The sequence below is a fragment of the Carassius carassius genome, chromosome 46 (genome assembly GCF_963082965.1).
Source record: "Carassius carassius chromosome 46, fCarCar2.1, whole genome shotgun sequence".
In the NCBI taxonomy this organism is placed as follows: domain Eukaryota; kingdom Metazoa; phylum Chordata; class Actinopteri; order Cypriniformes; family Cyprinidae; genus Carassius; species Carassius carassius.
Window position 1 is genome coordinate 24,778,586 of NC_081800.1, and position 20,098 is coordinate 24,798,683.

At 37.2% G+C, this 20,098-nt stretch overlaps 1 long non-coding RNA gene across 1 annotated transcript; it reads left to right on the top strand.

Annotated features, from left to right (window-relative positions):
• The first annotated feature begins 186 nt into the window (after nt 1–186).
• Nucleotides 187–1,794, top strand: LOC132128891 (uncharacterized). The gene is made up of 2 exons (XR_009428406.1): nt 187–1,689; nt 1,733–1,794. It is a non-coding gene; the product is annotated as an uncharacterized LOC132128891 (long non-coding RNA).
• The last annotated feature ends 18,304 nt before the right edge of the window (nt 1,795–20,098 follow it).

The following is a 20,098-nucleotide window of genomic DNA, read 5'->3' on the forward strand; positions in this document are numbered from 1 at the left end:
TATAAAGCTTACGACCATGAAGACATTCTGTGAATGGTATAATGTGAATGACCGGGTACATAGGCACCTGTCTCTCCTGTAGGTCAAACAACAGAATCACCTCTGTGCCTTATTTTTGAGTTTTAGAAAGTGTTGTTATTTAAATTATTTTTGAATTTTCTTTTGATTGTTTTATTGTCTTATTTGTTTGACAGGATCCGTTAAATTCAGTTGCAAGTTTTGTCAAATAATTACATTTTCTTTAATCCAAAATATATATTCTTTGTCAAGATACAGGTCAGGTATAAGCAAAACGCAGACTATTTTTCGTACTAATAGCATTGAACAGGAGATTATTTGAATTCTATGCAGACTCGACTGTAGATGTGTATCTTATTTGGTGAGGGATCAAATAACTTGTTGTTGTTAGCCTTGGTTTTCATCTGACAGTCTTCACATTGTTGTAGCAAAATGTCTTATTTCCTTTTTGCTCTTCACATAAAAAAAAAAAAAAAAAAAAAAAAAAATGGACGTTATTTTCACGTTGTCTGGAATGTGTTTGTTCCGTTGGAATGGAACAGTTTGAATTGTAAGGAAATGTAGCGCCTCGTGTTCCGTACGGAATGTTGCATGATGCTGTTTCTGTGAGTCACTGTAGCTTGAATTCTCTTCACCTAAACACACTACCAGATACTTTAGAGATGTGCCAGATATCCGAAAAAATGTGTTCAGTATTTGGTTTCATTATAAAGACGCCTGTTAATTGGAATTCTGAACACATTCAAGGTTAAAGGAACAGGTCACCTCAAAATATTTATTTGCTGATAATCTACTCACTCACAGGACATCGTAGATGTAGACGAGTTTGTTTCTTCATCATGTTTGGAGAAATGTAGCATTACATCACTGGCTCTGTAATGGTTGCTCAGCAGTGAATGGGTGCCATCAGAATAAGAGTCCAAACAGCTGATAAAAACATCACAATAATCCAAACTCATCTACATCTTGGATGGCCTGAGGATGAGCATATTCTCAGCTAATTTCTATGTTGTTGGTTTACACACTCCACGTTTCTACCTCAGTTTTAGTTCAGTCTTTTGCTCTTTGCATCTTTTCAGTGGCAGTACTTTTATTCGTAACGTTTTAAACGTCTCAGACAGACTTTGCATTTCACTGTTCGTTATGTTGGGAGTTTTAGAACAAGATGAATCTTTAATCATTTCTTAAGTTCTTTGCATTTTTCCACATGATCTGTTTACAGATGGATATAGTTCCTGATATACCTCCTCTACCAGTGTTTCAGAGATGTTCTTCAGGTTTCTTCACTTAAGGAACTTCTTTTAGCAAAACAAAATCCACAAGAAGTTAATTTGAGGTCTAAAGCGGTTAGGATCGTACTTTTAATGCAACTCACCTTGAAATACGCAAAAAAAAACGACTCCTAGACTCGCAGTAAGGTCATGTTTGTTGTCCCTCAGGTGCTCACTGAAAAATGTTTGCAGGTCAAACAAACACGACGAATATTTAACAGTCCATTTTCTCTCCGTTCTAACAGAGATGCGCACATTGACCAATCACTACACACACAGATAAAACCAAACTGTTATCTTTCTACTGATTTGTTTTCTTTCTATCGGAGTTTCACAGATTATTTTGAGATTACAGATATTTTATTGTACAAATGACGTTTTATTGTTAATATCGAACTGGGTTTGGTTTATGATGCTATGAGCAATTTGATGTTTTTGCAAAGCGGTCTTTCTTAAATGTATGTAACAATGTTGTTTTGATGAAATAAAGAGATAGAAATAAATATTTCTTGATTGTTATGTATTATTATTTTATGCTTTGGCATAGTTGTGCCTTAGCTCATAATGACTATAATAATTTGACTTTTTACTTTAATTTAATTTTACTTTCTATTGCATAATTTTTATATCATAATTTACCATAAATATGACTTTTTATCTACTAATTTCTGTTTATTTCATATTTTCTATTTTTATATGTCATAAGGACATAACTTTGACTTTTTATTTAATTTACTTAGTATGTAGTTTCTGATTTTTTATGCCATAATTGTGTATTTTATCTCCTAGTTTCTACTTAATTTATAATATAACTTCTATAATAATTTCTAGTTTTTAAATCTCATATTTATTTTTGTCATAATTCTTATATAATTCTTTTTATATAATTATAAATTCATGTCCTTATTTCAACTTTTTTTTATCTCCTAATATTTGCTTTTTGTCATAATTATGACTTCAACATTGTTTACATTTTTATGTCTTAGTTATTTAGTATCTCATAATTTTGACTTTATAATGTCAAAACTATTATTTTTAACTTCTGAAATAGAAATTAACATGTATGTTATAATAATATTTTAGCCATTACTATCATTACCAACTTGTCCACATTTTGAACATTTTCAAAAATATAATAGATTTCTAAATTTCTGTTGCATCTAAAGCTCGCTTGACTTCTCGTAAACATGTCAAATGAGATGCATGTCAAACTTCCACCCTTTGTTTTTCACCATTGGCCTGTATAAACACATCTAATTAGCTACACAAATACTGGCACAGCATGCGTGACTGCGGTGAGCTTCTGTTGAATGCATGAGTGTGCAGTGACAGCATCCTCACGCAATGATCACAGAATGTGAGCTGAGTGAAAGGTCACTGTTGAGGTGCTAAAGGGTCTGTTAAAGAGGACAGTAGTACACGATGGATCATAATCTGTTGTAATCAGTTTTGCAGTGACGGCTCAAGCACATGGAAACCCAGCTCTTTATGCATGCATTTTTTTGCAAACAATTTTCACACAGATACTAAATTTATTCTACTCCATTTACTATATGATAAATAAATGCTTCTATTTAAATCATATTTTACGATAAAGAATGCAAATGTTTTATAGTAAATATATTTTATTTATATTTTATAATAAAAAAATAGAAAATATATTTTTATGCATATATTAAAATTATTTTTCTCTTTTGTTAATTATAATGTTTCTATTCTCTGTTTGGTCATATTTCACACACACACAATTTCATCAAATCATTTCTGTTTAGATAATCAAGATTGGACACTGGACACAAACTTATCAGTTTTATTTCTAATAGTGTCTGTTCCTAGCTGGACACTATTAAAATGTCGTGAAATGTTTAAATGGCAGAGGATCTGTAGACACTGAGCAGGTAAACACAAAACTCTTGTGCACACTAAAGAGGAAGTGCTGTTTTTACATGTCACATGCTCCAGTCAGCAAGAACAGGAAGTGTCAGAGTTTTTCCTCTGAGAGCTGCTGCGATTGGATGCTATTATTACCATGACGACTGAAGCACATCTGGACAGATGATGAATATTTAGAGAGAATGTGAATGAAATGCTGTTCACTCTTGTGATGCAGCCCTGAAACTGAAGTGCCCTGAAGTGTTTTTTATGCTCTTCAGGATTTGATGTTTCTAATGTTCAGGAATTTTTGATATTTTCATAGTTGGTAATGTTTTTAAGTTTAGTCTTCTGCTCACCAAGGACAATTTTTTTTTACTGTATTCAAAAATACAGTAAATTCAATAAAATTGTGAAATATTATTACGATTCAAAATAACTATTATCTATGTGAATATTTTGTAAAATGTAATTTATTTCTGTGATCAAAGCTGTATTTTCAGCATCATTACTCCAGTCTTCAGTGTCACATGATCTTTTAGAAGGATTCTTTGATGAATAGAAAATTCAACAGAACAGATATTAGATTTAGATTACATACTTTATTGATCCTTTACAGGAAATAACATTGAAGCATTATTTGAAATGTAAATCTTTTCTAACATTAACATTAAATAAGTCTTTACTGATCAATTTAGTGCATCCTTGCTGAATTAAAGTATTAATTCACTTCAAAGTTATATTCATTTTTCACAATTACTGTTTGCTTGAAGGCAGAAACTGACTTGATGCTCGATGGTTTGATTTTGATAAAGCAGGACTTGATCTGGAGCAAAAAGTCGGTAAAACAGAAGATGAAATGAACATATTAAAGGATAAATGTGTTTCATCAGATAACATCCATCTTGTTGATGAGTGTGACTCTTTTGTTGTGTTATTCATTACTGAGATCCTCCACGCTCTTCATTGTCCGGCCAAATGTCAATTAATTGGTGCTCTTTGAAGATGGAGAAGGTTCATGTGAATCATTATCAGCTAGCACACTTTTTACCTGCATCATAAAGTGGAAGAATCAGAACGTGAATGTAATTAAGCTCATTGAGTTTAATACATACCTCGGGAGACCCTTTTTATTCAGTCTTTTCATTGTGAGTTAAGAACTCCAGGAAGAAAGAGATAGGATAGGTTGATGATTTGGGAGCGAGAGAGACTTTCTTCTCATGTCACAGTCACAAAAGACTCCATCTGCACATTGAGAACATACAGTTTTGTGCTTCTCTGTGATTAAAAGCTCCAGCATTGATCTCGATTATAGATGGACGTGGCTTGAACTGCACAAAAACAGCCGAGTAAACAAACATCAGACCACCTTCCCTGTTAATGATCTTTTAGCGCAGGACAGACATCTCGTCTTGAGTCACCGGGACGATCACAAAAGAGCCGAAGCACTGAGAGGAGTGAGAAGTATGGAGAGCTGAAAGGTAAAAAACTAATGGACGACACTTTATTGTCTGCAGCCTTTTCACACTGAGAGATGCTGTGAGTCACTTATAAAGGAGACAGACTTGGGGATCCATTAAAAAGTTGAAATTTCATTTGTACATCTATGCTCATCGAAGACCCACGCATGTCCTAGGATTACTCTCGTGTCTTGCCTTATATACCTGTTTGCCAGTGTTTGACCCATGCCTTTTATGACCACATCTCTGTCCAGTAAAAGCTTGCATATGGATCCGCACGTCTCATTGTATTATATACCTAAAATGTTAATTAAATGTACATTTAATTTATATGTACACATACAGTACAGACCAAAGGTTTGGACACACCTTCTCATTCAAAGAGTTTTCTTTATTTTCATGACTATGCAAATTGTAGATTCACACTGAAGGCATCAAAACTATGAATTAACACATGTGGAATTATATATGGAATTATATACATAACAAAAAAGTATGAAACAACTGAAAATATGTCATATTCTAGGTTCTTCAAAGTAGCCACCTTTTGCTTTTATTACTGCTTTGCACACTCTTGGCATTCTCTTGATGAGCTTCAAGAGGTAGTCACCTGAAATGGTTTTCACTTCACAGGTGTGCCCTGTCAGGTTTAATAAGTGTGATTTCTTGCCTTATAAATGGGGTTGGGACCATCTGTTGTGTTGTGCAGAAGTCAGGTGGATACACAGCTGATAGACTGTTAGAATTTGTATTATGGCAAGAAAAAAGCAGCTAAGTACAGGAAAACGAGTGGCCATCATTACTTTAAGAAATGAAGGTCAGTCAGTCCGAAAAATTAGGAGAACTTTGAAAGTTTCCCCAAGTGCAGTCACAAAAACCATCAAGCGCTCCAAAGAAACTGGCTCACATGCGGACCGCCCCAGGAAAGGAAGACCAAGAGTCACCTCTGCTGCGGAGGATAAGTTCATCCGAGTCACCAGCCTCAGAAATCGCAGGTTAACAGCAGCTCAGATTAGAGACCAGGTCAATGGCACAGAGTTCTAGCAGCAGACACATCTCTAGAACAACTGTTAAGAGGAGACTGTGTGAATCAGGCCTTCATGGTAGAATATCTGCTAGGAAACCACTGCTAAAGAAAGGCAACAAGCAGAAGAGACTTGTTTGGGCTAAAGAACACAAGGAATGGACATTAGACCAGTGGAAATCTGTGCTTTGGTCTGATGAGTCCAAATTTGAGATCTTTGGTTCCAACCACCGTGTCTTTGTGCGACGCAGAAAAGGTGAACGGATAGACTCTACATGCCTGGTTCCCACCATGAAGCATGGAGGAGGAGGTGTGATGGTGTGGGGGTGCTTTGCTGGTGACACTGTTGGGGATTTATTCAAAATTGAAGGCATACTGAAGCAGCATGGCTACCACAGCATCTTGCAGCGGCATGCTTTTCCATCCGGTTTGCGTTTAGTTGGACCATCATTTATTTTTCAACAGGACAATGACCCCAAACACACCTCCAGGCTGTGTAAGGGCTATTTGACCAAGAAGGAGAGTGATGGGGTGCTGCGCCAGATGACCTGGCCTCCACAGTCACCGGACCTGAACCCAATCGAGATGGTTTAGGGGTGAGCTGGACCGCAGACAGAAGGCAAAAGGGCCAACAAGTGCTAAGCATCTCTCGGGGAACTCCTTCAAGACTGTTGGAAGACCATTTCAGGTGACTACCTCTTGAAGCTCATCAAGAGAATGCCAAGAGTGTGCAAAGCAGTAATCAAAGCAAAAGGTGGCTATTTGAAGAACCTACAATATGACATATTTTCAGTTGTTTCACACTTTTTTTTGTTATGTATGTAATTCCATATATAATTCCACATGTGTTAATTCATAGTCTTGATGCCTTCAGTGTGAATCTACAATTTTCATAGTCATGAAAATAAAGAAAACTCTTTGAATGAGAAGGTGTGTCCAAACCTTTGGTCTGTACTGTATATAAACTGATTAAAATAGTTTAGTATAATGATGTAAATTATACTATACATTTACACCTGAATGACATAAAAGCATATATACTCCGGGTTTCAAGCGTCAGCTGATGCAACATGATGCTTTTTAACTTCAAAACATGTTGCAGAAGTCATATCAGTTGTGTACAGAAATAAAATATGAAATAAACTCAAAATTAAGACTAGTGAGAACAGTGTGAATCCCTACAGGAGAATGTTAAAGAAAGCTGTATTTAATAACTATTTGATTAGTAGCTAGTAACCCTGATGTACAAGATCACGGTACATAGACCTGGGCTGAACCAACTGACTGCTGCAAACACATCTGCTGCATTAACAAGACCGTAAACGAGCAGAGAAGAGCATGAGAAGGACGCAGGATATGAGAGATGAAGATAAGAAGAGAGAGATTCAGACAGAAGTGAGACAGTAATGGTCATTTGCAGATACAGACAGAACAGAGACGAGCGGGACACAATGTCCCAGAACAGTGTCGGCTGACAGATCTGACCCACTTCTTCAATCCCAACTCATCTGTCTCAGCTGACACGTGCCACAGCGCCGCCTGACCGCCAGACACCCACGTGACTGAAGCAGCTTCTCAGAAACACACTTGATATATTCTCACACCAGACTCGTTTAAGTCATGACTGTAGGACATTAAACCAATATTTTTGCATAAACTTTAGACTTTCATATATAAATGATTTTCAAATATGTTATCGTATTTTATATTTAATCTGTATTTTATGCTCTACTATTAGTGTTTTCTGTGTGCACCAAGGGTATGAGAGTAACGCAATTTCTGTACATGTGGAAGCATTGAAAATAAAGCAGACTTTGACTTTTGGCATTGAGATTTTCACGCAAGGCCTGAAAGTAGTCAAACAAAATCAAACAAATGAGACAAAAACATGTACTTTTTTATTAAATAATAAATATTTATTAAGGAAAATTATCCAATATTACATATCTGTGGGTGGCAAAAGTATCTCTAGGATTAGCTGTTAATTTGAAGGTAATTAGAGTCCATCTGTTTACAGGTGTTTTCAATCAGTGGCATGACTCTATTGCCCGCCCGGTTTTATTTAGAGAAAAGTGATCTATCAAAGTCTAATCATGTTTGTGGAAGTGAATCATTGCACAGACAAAGGAGATCTTTAAGGAATTTAGAAAAAGAGTTGCTTATTTTGATTGTTTAAAAACATTTTATAATTTAATAGTAGTTTATGCATTGTATTCATATATATATGTGTGTGTGTGTAAAAAAACAATATATATGTATATATATATATATATATATATATACTGTACATATACTGTATATACTTACATACATGTGTACATTTATATTACTTAAAGTATATTTGGATAAAATGCATAAATGTAATTGCTCAGATGTAGAAACACTGGAAGGAAATCCTTGATCTATTGCTTTGATATAAATACATTTTTAACCACATCAACTCTGGGGACCCACCGGTGGGTCCAATATTGCATATGCCTAATTCTCAAAAAATCAAAATAACAGCTGAAGTGGTTAAGTATGGCTCCAAAAGGTTTTGGCCCAATTTTTTGATTTAACGTGCTTATAATCGAAAACAACAGATGGAGGTGTATGAGCTTAACACAGCTGTATTTCACATCATGTGGAAGAAAGTTTGACGAACTTCACAGACACTGAAAACTGTTGTAGTGAAAGGTCACAGATATCCTTCAGAGGCCCTTTGCATGCTGACTAATTTTTGTTTTTCGCCTGGATTGATGTGCTTTGTCATCCAGAAATGTATGTAGTTCCTAGTTACTGTATATAGAGCATTTCGACCCAGAGGAGTCTGATGTGGGTAAATAAAAGGTGGCACACAGTAACATATCACTGCTGCACGATGACAAAGCGCCTGCAAGGTGTTGTGGTGCGATGTGGGAGTCGTTCCCACTCTGCGCCGGTGGCACGAACACACAGCTCCCCACTAAGAGTCATGGCAGAGGCCAGATCTCCATCGCTCTGTGCTCAGTGCTGCGAGGGACATGAGCAGGTTACAAACACTGGAGGAGGAGTGAACGAGGTAAAGCAGGGGTGACTGTTGTTAGAACCCTCGGACACCCAGCAGTGCCTTGTTGGGCACTACGTAGTGGGAATGTGTTTATTTCTGTTTATTCCTCTGAGAGTGTTTTATGACATGGACTGTTGGTTTCAGGTCCCTGTGTATATGTTAAGGAGGACAGCTTGTGTTTTTCTGTCACACCGAATGATAAAACTATTTATTGTTGTATTATATTGCATAAAATATTAAATTAAATTATTTTAATTTCTATGGATTTGTACTATATATATATATGTGTGTGTGTGTGTTATTAAAGCTCGGCTGCAAACTCTCCCGACCAAATACAACCTCTCTTTGTGGTTCCCAAAACACCACGAACCATTCTGTTTACTACACAGCAATAAGATAATGGAATCCACAGCGCATATACTGAACGGATGCCCCCGTTTAAAGGACTTTACATTGCGCGTCATGATCGCATCGTAGGCCTAAACATAACAGCTCAAGAACTGCGCAAAGTATCTGGACAAAGTGCAATACATACAAACAAAACTGTTAAAATTAGCTGGTTTTTAAACTTGAATGATAATAATATAAGCTCTCTTAGAAGTATTCTCAGGGAATACCCAAACACTCCAGACATCGTAGTCATCAATGAACTTTCTAAGAACATTCTGATTCTGGAAGTGGGCTGTTGTTTTGATCTTTACATGGATTTGTGCTTTTCTGAGAAAATGTTAAAGTATCAGACATTAACAAATGCTTTGGCAGTGTGTGGTTACAGGATCAAACTGATTATTCTTATTTTTGGTAGCTTGGGACATGTGCACAGATTATGTGTCAGAGGCTTGCAGATTGCTGGACTGAGTAAAAAGACCTCTAAGCAAACAGCCAGATATTGTTCTGTGTCAGCAATCATAGGCAGTCTGCATGTTTGGAGAAGACGATGTCACCTTTATCCATAGCCTACTCTTTGAATGTGGTTGCAACTTGCATTGTCTTTATTGTCAGGTGAAACATAATAGGCTCTTTGTGAATATTTGGATGCTGTTGTTCTAATTAGTATTTGTCATTCCAAATAAAATAATCAAGTGTGTGTGTGTGTGTGTGTGTGTGTGTGTGTGTGTGTGTGTGTGTGTGTGTGTGTGTGTGTGTGTGTGTGTGTGTGTGTGTGTGTGTGTGTGTGTGTGTGTGTGTGTGTGTGTGTGTGTGTGTGTGTGTGTTAGTAAAATGTAAGTTTAAGAAATTTTGGTGACAATAATGGTCCATTAGTTAATGTTAGTTAATTCATTAATTAACATGAACAAACAATACGTTATCACTGTATTTATTCATCTTTGTTAATGTTAGTTAATGAAAATATAGTTATTTATTGTAAGTTAATGTTATTCACAATGCATTAACTAATGTTTTGATTTGAATAATGCTTTAGTAAATGTTGAAATTAACATAAACTAAGATTAATAAATGCTGTAGAAGGATTGTTCTTGCTTAGATCAGGTTAACTAAAATAGTTAACTAACATTAACTAATGGACCATTATCTAAAGTGTTACCTTAATTTATATATATATATATATATATATATATATATATATATATATATATATATATATATATATATATATATATATATATATATATATATATATATATATATATATATATATATATATATATATATTATATTGTATATACTTTTACAAATTTATATAGAAATTATTGCATTTAAACAAAATAATATAATTATTAATATTATATGTGTAACTGTATATATTTATATTACTTTATAAAATTATAAATTATACTAAAACATTCATATTTTTGGATCATAAACTCTCAACTTGTCAATAACTTGGGAAAAAATATGAAAAATGTAAAATAAATGTTTAATATATTAATATTAAATATTGTACAAATATTATATTATTAAGGCTTCTGGATCAAAAACTCGCAACTTGTCAACACCTTGAAAGAAGAAGAAGAAGGTTAAAAACAAAAATGACTTACAAGAAAAGTGTGGTTGTTTTCTCATCTTTGCCTGACGGTCAAAGAACACGTGCAAGATTCGATCCTGAACGCGAGAGGAACGGCCGCGCGCGCCGCCCAGCGGTGAACCCGCTGAAGAGGACCGACATGAGCTGCACAACAGCCGTAAATCTGGCTCTAAACCTCTTTTCTTTATTCAAAGTCGATCTATATAAGTATATGGAAACTATCTAAAAGCCTACTAAAGTTATGTTAATACTAGACCAGTCAAAACTGCACCTGTACATTCATCATATGTCCTTTAAAAGGAGTAAATGTACTAATTTTTTATTTAATTGTATTTAACATGACAAAACAACCCTTACAAAACCTAACAATGGTTTTTACTGAAAATAATAATAATAATAATAATAATAAATAAAACATGGTAACAACAAATTAACAATGATTCTACACAAACCATAGGTTAAATGCATTACTGTGTAATTAAAACATATATCTGTGTATATATATATATTTTTTTTTTTTGGGTTTTATAACTGACATAATGGTTTGATGTTTTGTAATGTTTCATTTAAAAAAAAGAAAGAAATCAGAAAAAGATTCATGATTCGCGCTCCGAATCCCAGTCTGAATCAAATGATTCGCGATCTGAACAATGAATCATTTTGTGACTTGAATTCAGAATGATTCCTTAACACAGTTATGTTCCACGGATGGATTATTTCCATTCATATCTATATATTGCTATTTAATTAAAATCATGCTTTACTGTAAAAAATATCTAACTTCTAAATTGATATGTGTGTATAATATAAAATATAATACTTGTGCATTACCTGTGCACGTCCATGCTTTATGTATAAATATCAATATGTTTGACAATATATTTCATTCACACAGACTCGTCTCAACCAATGCAATCTCTGTTAAGAAACAAGCACATTAATGGAGTCTGAAGGCATATTTATGATGTTGGATTAAAGTTAATTCTGTGCAGAAATGACCGGAGGATAAAATAGCAGGTAACTTTTATGACAGCATAAATTGTTTGCATCTGTTGTCGCTGTACAGTGTAATAGCTTTGCACTAAAGTGCTGTTAACATTTGTCTTGAGGAGCGCCAGAGCTCTTGATTTAATGTCTGTGTGGACTTTCAGCCCCGAAGAGCTTCAGCATTCAGTCTGAGCAAGATTCTCTCCACTGGGGATCAAGTTGTTTATTTCTCAAATAAGATGTGGGACCCAGAGATCTTGATCATTTTATGGCTGAAAAGATCATGTATTAAAACCAAAACACATACAGACGCAGCAAATTAAGTACTTGCTGCAGATGAATGCATGCACACACACATAAATACAAATATATATATATATATATATATAATTTATAATGTGTATATTAACCCTATATCAATAGCTTGAACTAAAATGGTTTAAATGCATGATTTCAGCATGATAAACATGATAATCAGAACCAAAACAGATGTTTTAGCAGGTCCAAGCTATAATAATTCAGCTCTATTCTGGAAAAGATGACAGGGAGCAGCAGCTCATTTGCATATCAAGAGATAGGCACGAAAACAGAGTGTTGTTTCTGCTTCCACTCAAAATAGGTATTTTTTAAAATGATATAATAATTGATATGTGGGGTATTTTAAGCTGAAACTTTAAAAAGGTTGAAACTCTCTTGCTTGTGGTTCTGGGCCAATTGTGAGCTAACGCATCTAAGCCCAGGGGCGATGGAGGGCATAGGGAGAACCACAGCAGGCAATGCGTAGTCATGCTCGATGCAAATAAGTCCAATCTTGCTTCTCCAAAAATCTGCCATAAGAGGCTCACGGTTTGGGGGTGCAACCTCCATTCCCCCTGCTCCAGAGTCTGTCTGGATAGCAAATCCGCTCCGAAGTTCAAATGTCCGGGGACATGAACCGCTCGGATCGACAGAAATCTGTTCTGAGACCAACAAAGAATATTTTCTTTTATTTATAGCATAATCCTCCTTGATGATTCAGATATGACTCAACCGCTATGTTGTCTGACCTGAGCAGTACATGACGGCCGATCAGCAGATTCGAGAAGTACTGGAGAGCTAGAATAACTGCCAGTAATTTCAACCTGTTTATATGCCAACTGCGTTGTGTCGCCATCCACACTCCGTGAGCTGGGCGCCCTTGACAAACAGCTCCCCAACCGGTCAAAGACGCGTCCGTCGTGACAGTCTCTCGGGAAGCACAAATCCCCAGCCGAACTCCGGCTAGAAGACACTCCCGGTGAGAGTGTGCTTGAGTCTGTGATTGTGCTAACACCAGCCAATCGTCTAAGTAGTTCAACACGCGAACGCCCTGGAGCCTCAACGAGGAGCTGCGTCCATGCATTTTGAAAAAGTTCGGGGAGCCAGACCTAAGCCAAAGGGAAGAACGTGGTATTGATACACTTTGCCCTCTAAAGCGAATCTGAGGAACTTCCTGTGTCTCTTGATGATCTGAATAAGAAAATATGCATCCTTCAGATTGATCGTGACAAACCAGTTGTTTGGTTGAATCTGAGACAAAATAGACTTTACCGTTAACATCTTGAATTTGCTCGTCCTGAGTGCAAGATTCAAACGGCGTAAATCCAAAATGGGTCGCAACCCGCCGTCTTTTTTTGGCACAACAAAATAGCGGCTGTAAAAACCTGACTCCATCTGAGAGGGGTGTACTTCCTCTATGGCCCCTTTGCTCAGCAGAGCTGACATCTCCTGTCGCAGCACCGCTATTTCCTTTGGCTTCACAACTGTGGGAAGAATTCCGCGGAAAGGAGGCGGGCCTTTTCGAAACGGAATGGTGTATCCGTGATGAATTGTGCATAACACCCTTTGTGAAATGCCGGGCAAGCGTTCCCACGCGGCCTGAAACAACATTAGCGGTTTCAAGATTTCCGCCTTCTGCGACGTTTTCATACGTGTTAAAATGTCCGGGCACGAAAAGCTCGCGGCGTTCGTAAGCAGGGGAAGCGAATGCGTCAAAGTCGTTGCATCTCGTTGTGTATAATCCTGAAGCATGTCCACGGCAGGAATTAATCCAACAAGATGAACATCAGGCTCTGCCGCTAGCGAAAAAGCGGAGGCTGTGTGAGCCGACATAAAAGAGCCGTCTTTGCCAGACCCTTGAACCGTCCCTCGGATTCTGAAAGCTGAATTGCGCAGAGTATCTGAGGGAACGCTCGGCATGATAACTCGATCCAATGCTGCTCGAAGCGCCCTTTGCGGCGAGACAGTCAATGCGCGGGCGCCTGCCGGCATTCAATCTCCCTGGGCCTGCGAGGAATCAGCTGGCGGAAGGCGGCTGATTGCTGTTTCGCTGCCCTAAATTTATTCACCACCGAAGTGACCGCCTCTCCAAACAAACCGTCCTTAGAAACAGGGGCATCCAGGAGCGTCCAAATCCGTTGCTCGCCGCAGCTCTTTCAGGGCCTCGGTGTGATACCCTCCCCCTTATCGAGTTCATTTAATAGCTCCTCTTGGTAGGCCTGAAGGACCACCATAGAGTGGAGCGAAGCGGCCGCCTGGCCTGCGGCCATGTAGGATTTCCCGACGAGGCTGGACGTGACTCGACGTGCCTTGGAAGGAAGAAGAGGGCGAATTAGGCACGAGATTTTCGGCAAGAGTCTCTTCCACTGGAGGCATCCCTGCATAGCCATGGTTCGCCATGTCAGAAATGGTGGCGAAATCTGCAGCCGCAGCGTTAGTAATGCGCGCCAAGTACGGCTGTTTCCAGGACCTCGAAACCTCTTGGTGGAGGTCCGGGAAAAAAGGCAAGGGCTTTCGGGGCTGTGCAGGTGTACGACTAGTCAGAAAACGGTCGTCCAGCTTCGATGAAGGTTGGGCCTCGGCCTTCTCAACCACCCAATCCAGTCCCAGTTTACCCACCGCGCTAGAAACCACATCCAACAGCTCGCAACAGCTCGAGGGGGAAACACGCTTCTCCTGTCCACTAGGAGGGAGAGGGCTAGCGTCGGCCGCGAAGTCCTCAGACCCCGAGGTCGCGGTGGATAAGATGTCGTCGTCATATCGTCCACAACCGAAGGAGATAGCATCATATGCCTCCGGGGTGGGCTGTAAATCCTCGTTTGAGAACACGACTGGTTCAACAAAGCTTGCTTCCTGCACTAAGGTAGTGGAGAGTGAGCGACGTGGAGAAAACTCCAGTGCAGCGCTGTCCTCACAATCAATGTCGCACATGTCTCCCCAAGCCATCGCCTCGTGCGTTGCCTCGGCAACCACAGAAGTGACACGGCGGGGGTTAGACCCGGGGGCAACCTTAGAAAACACTTCTACCCTCGAGCGCAGTACTCTAAGCCGCAGGCCATCACAGTGAGGGCAAGAAGAAAGGCCGCTAAGTGCTGCCTGTGTGTGATGTAAGCCCAAGCACACTACGCACCTTTCATGAGAGTCTCCCTTAGTGATGAACCTGGTACACGGTTCCTTACATTTCCAAAAATTCATCGCGTCCGCGAAGAGGAGTTAACACTGCTCAGAGAAAACCGCTGAGAACGCGAGATGATTCCTATGGCACAGATGATTCACTTTCCTGAAGGAAATGAAATCTGAGCGAAATAGCGCGTGGCACCCAGGTATACAATGCGTATGCATGCGTGGGGCGGTGCCAAGCGCTATTTGGCCAATAGGATTGGTGGGATGGTATAGGGCTTCAGACATTCGTCACACTAAGAGGTGCTCCCATACAGTGACGTCACCGCAGCATCGAAGTGACCTATGAAAGGGAATTGAAGATTTCAAAGCCCAAAACTCAAGGTATTTGTCTCAGATCAATATGTCATTTAGTCTTCAGACATTCTTGAGATTTTAGGGCCTTTTTTATTTGATCACTTTATTGGTCATTTTCAGAGAAATTTACGTGCGTAAAAATGAAAAAAAACAAAAAAAAAAAACAACACAACACATAGGTCGTTTGTGCAAGCAGAGTATTACGACCTTACGATCTATTACATTTTTAAATCAAGCACCTTTTAGCGGCCTTATTGCGACGTCTCGTTTGTCGGGTGTGTTGTCATCAAATGAACTTTGACTGTCGTTACCATCGTTACCACTCACAAAAAGGAGGAGTGACCCAACATTTCACCGAGCATCGTTGTCCAGGTGTGTAAACTATTTTATTATATGGTTTGTTTTTTAAGGTACTGTTTTGATTGTCTGCAATTGATGTCAAAGTAAATGCAGTTCAAGTGAACTTGAAGAAGATGTTAGGGAAACTGAAGTCCTTCGAAAGGTTCAACACTTGACAGCTAATGTTGAAGACATTTAGTTATAACTGATTTACTTTAATTAATGTATCCTTACTTTATATGTTAATAACCTTCCTTATAGTCCTTCCTTTCAAATATTTTGTTCACAGTTCATTTCTAACACACTGTCTCAACATGTATGTATTAAAACAACAACGTTTTCTTTTTTCTTTATTTCAGCTGAAAAGGAAGACCAAAGAGCCTGTCAAACTCTTGTCAAAGCCGTCTTGTTTGTGGAGAGGGATGAATTTGACCATCTTGTGTGTTTACGGAGAAGACCAAAAGCTGCAAAGGCAAACATTTATATCCTAAAGTTTATATTGAGTCCACTGTATTCTTTATTAGCGCCTTCTTAACCCGTTCTAACAGTACATGATATCTGTCCACACCTCACAGTCTGCCTTTATTTCCATGTTGATTTTAATTGAACACATCTGTCTAAAAGCAAGTTTGGAAATGCTGTTTAACTTGTCATGTGACACATCAGGGGCCTGTTGCGTAAACATAGCCATTATGTTAAAACTGTGACCAACTAGCAGTTAGCCAAAAGATAATCAGTCTCATATTTCTTATTAAAATTGTGCCAATCTATGTTTTTGTAAATGACTTTAAACAGTTATGACCAGTCTAGAGGAAAACAAATTATAGCTAACTTTTTTTAAGACTAGTCTAAGCAGTTTATGCAATCGGCCCCAGGTCTTTAATAATATGACCAAATTAGATCACTTAGGTGTTTGCAACAAGAACAATAACTATAATGACTATTTTAGCATTGCTACCAACAAATTATAAAGTTCTGTTTATTGTTATACACGCTGCAGTAATGTTCTAAACTTCTGCCAGGGGGAAGTTGTGGCCTAGTGGTTAGAGAGTTTGACTCCTAACCCTAGGGTTGTGGGTTCGAGTCTCGGGCCGGCGGTACCATGAATGAAGGTACTTGAGGGTACTGAGCCCTTGAGCAAGCCACCGAACCTCCTGCTACTCCTCGGGTGCCACAGCATAAATGGTTTGTGTGTGTGTGTGTGTGTGTGTCCATGTCCACTTTGGATGTGTTAAATGCAGAGCATGAATTCAGAGTATGGGTCACCATACTTGTCTGTATGTCATGTCACTTTCATTTGTTGTCAATGTTTTAATCGTTCATCATGTGATGAATTACATTTTTTCCTGTCTTGCAGGATTTCTCACAGATAACTTAGTCCTTCTCCATCAGCTCTCCACAACAGCAGCCCTTTCAAAAGCATCCACATCGCTCTCTCTTTTGTGGCACATCTGCTCTCAGTCCTTAGCATGTATTATTTCTCCTCTAGTCAACACTCCCATCTCTACTGTGAACACTCCTGTCACTATCACCATCCCACCTACTGTATTCTACATGCCAACTAATTCAAAATGGTAATGTAAAAATTATCATTTTTTTATTTCTTTTTAACAATGTTTCATTAACTTAATGTTATTGAATATATATATAATATATGTGTGTGTGTTTGAAACTTTTAAGGTAATTTAATTATAGAGATGCATTTTCCGGCTGAAAACGATTTATAAAATTATAATTGTTCTTAACAGTTTTAGTTTGTCTTGCATTTATTCACAACCGAAGCTATCAGTGATTACAGTAGATTTAGAAGTAATAATGTGAAATATTAGTCTTAACAATATTTTTCTAATTAGTTAATCACTTTTAAATGGAAGAAAATAATAAGATTTCAGCTGGTACCTTGCAACTCCTGGTTTGTAAAAATGATTTGGCATCTTATAACATTCTCTGCAAACAAATTGACAAAATTTTCATTTATTTATTTATTTATTTTTATTCATTTTATATATATTTTTTTATTATTAGCCAATTTAGTTTTAAAGGGGTTTTCTGTTACGTAATTCTGTCTGTACCTATTAGTTACTTTATCAATCAGTAATTTTTAAAAGGTGTTATATTTCACTATAATATATTATTTTTATAATAACTGCTTTTTTGTTTTTATTTCTTCATATTGACAAACTGTAGTTCAACTGGTAGAGTTAAGAATGGCAAGATTGGACATACATCTCTCAGAAACACAGAAGTGATTAAATGTATACAGTATATGCAAAAATGTTGGACACTTGGCACTCGCTGTGATTGGACTTTCTTTTAACCCAAATTAAAAAACGTTTAATGTTGCAAAGTAATTTTTGCTGTTATTATTACTTCAGTAATACCTTTAGTTAACAATGATGTATTGCTATATTGTGGGAAATTCCCTCTTTACAGAGATCCTAACCCTAATCCTGAACATAACTTAATTGAACAAAAAAACAGCGCCATGATTTTCACTTTCCATCGATAGAATGGCTAAAGCTTATGGGCAATGTAGTTTAAAATGTTTAAAAATGAAATTGTGAAAAATACTATCTTTTTTAACAAAGGGATATCTAAGCATGTTGATTGTGCGAACATCTATGACATATGTGAGAAGCAGGCTGAAATTTTGTATTTTACTAAGAGTACTTTTTTAAACACATTTATAGCACTTTTCTATGAATGTTTGAAAGCTGTGCCCAACATTATTTAGTAAACATAGCATAAGTAGTTGTCCTGCCAATTTTCTTTTTGAAACTATATTAAGATTTTGATTCACAGCCATTTGAAATGTAAATTTTTTGGCTCTTCCAGGGGACTCTACTGGGCCCCCGGGGATGGAAGGGCAGGGGAAAAAATGTACAAATCTATTCTCATCATTGGCAACAAACTGTTGAGACATATTTTTTAGACTGTCTTTTCAAAAACATACCATTATGTAAGTTGGACGTCATAATTATCCTAGAATTAAGACACCAGAAAATCTATATAAGTGCCCATTTGGAAAGGGCTCAATTTATTTCATTAGATTAAGAGCAATAATACAGTACTGACAGTAAACAAAGACAACAAGTACATATTGTGACACTTCATTGTACTTTCACACAAGTCCAGTGTGTCATTCAGTAAGACAATGTGTGACAGTGTGCAGTTTATGGTGCCATACAATTCATGCAATGCAAAGAATCATAATATAAAAGACCTAATTCATAATTCTCTGTAAAGAATGTCTCATCTTTGTCCTGCTCAGGTGCTAGACATCAGTAATGTGCATGATCATCTTCATTATAATACAGAACAGGACTCATGTTGATCTTTCCTTGATTCATCTCCTTCAGTTGTGCGTGAAGTCCATGCAGTCTCTTCTAATGCAGCTTTCTGCCTGCTCTTCATCTAACTGAATTTCATTAGTATGACCAATGTTCATCTCTTAATTAAAACAACCATGGTGATTATATGTGTTGTTTACAAAATTAAATGTTGAATTTACCAAAAACCTTCCCTAAAACAGAATATTTACCATACTTTATTATCCAACACCATATGCAAAATTTAACTAGGATGCAGCATAAAGACAGATAAAGTAGCATATTAAGACAAATGATATTCAAGTGAAATAAAACTGGGTTATGTTAAAAACATATTATTTTAATCAGATGAAGGCACCAAAGAATCACATCCAGTTTCCTTCTCATCATCAGAGCTCTTCTGGTTTTCTTCAAATCCATGTCCCTACCATAATTTTCTTCAATGTCATAAACAATTTGCAATTGATATCTAGCACAACAGTACAACTGATGAACAAGTCATGAGACCAGTTCAAATCAAATCACTTTATTATCACAATGCCATGAATGCATGAAAGTATACAGGTGGTGAAATGCTTTTGTGCAAACTCTGCAGCATGACAGTATGACAAGTCCTGAATATATTTGCAAAATATATATACAGTATTAAAAATATACACAGTATACATAAGGGATCAACACAGGTAGAAAATAATATATAGTGCAATATTATACTGCACAGAGAGCACAAAATGAAAACAATAATAAACAACAATCACTGTATAATGTAGATATACCTGATAGAGTGTAGTGCATATGAGGCTGCTGGTGTGTGTGTGTGTGTGTGTGTGTGTGTGTGTGTGTGTGCTCTTGTTTTTGTGACATATCAGGACACAACTCTGTATAATGACATGGGTATGACACAGGTATTACAAGGAGAGGGTGACTTATGAGGACATAACCCATGTCCCCATTTTTCAAAACGCTTATAAATCATACAGAATTAGTTTTTTTTGAGAAAGTCAAAATG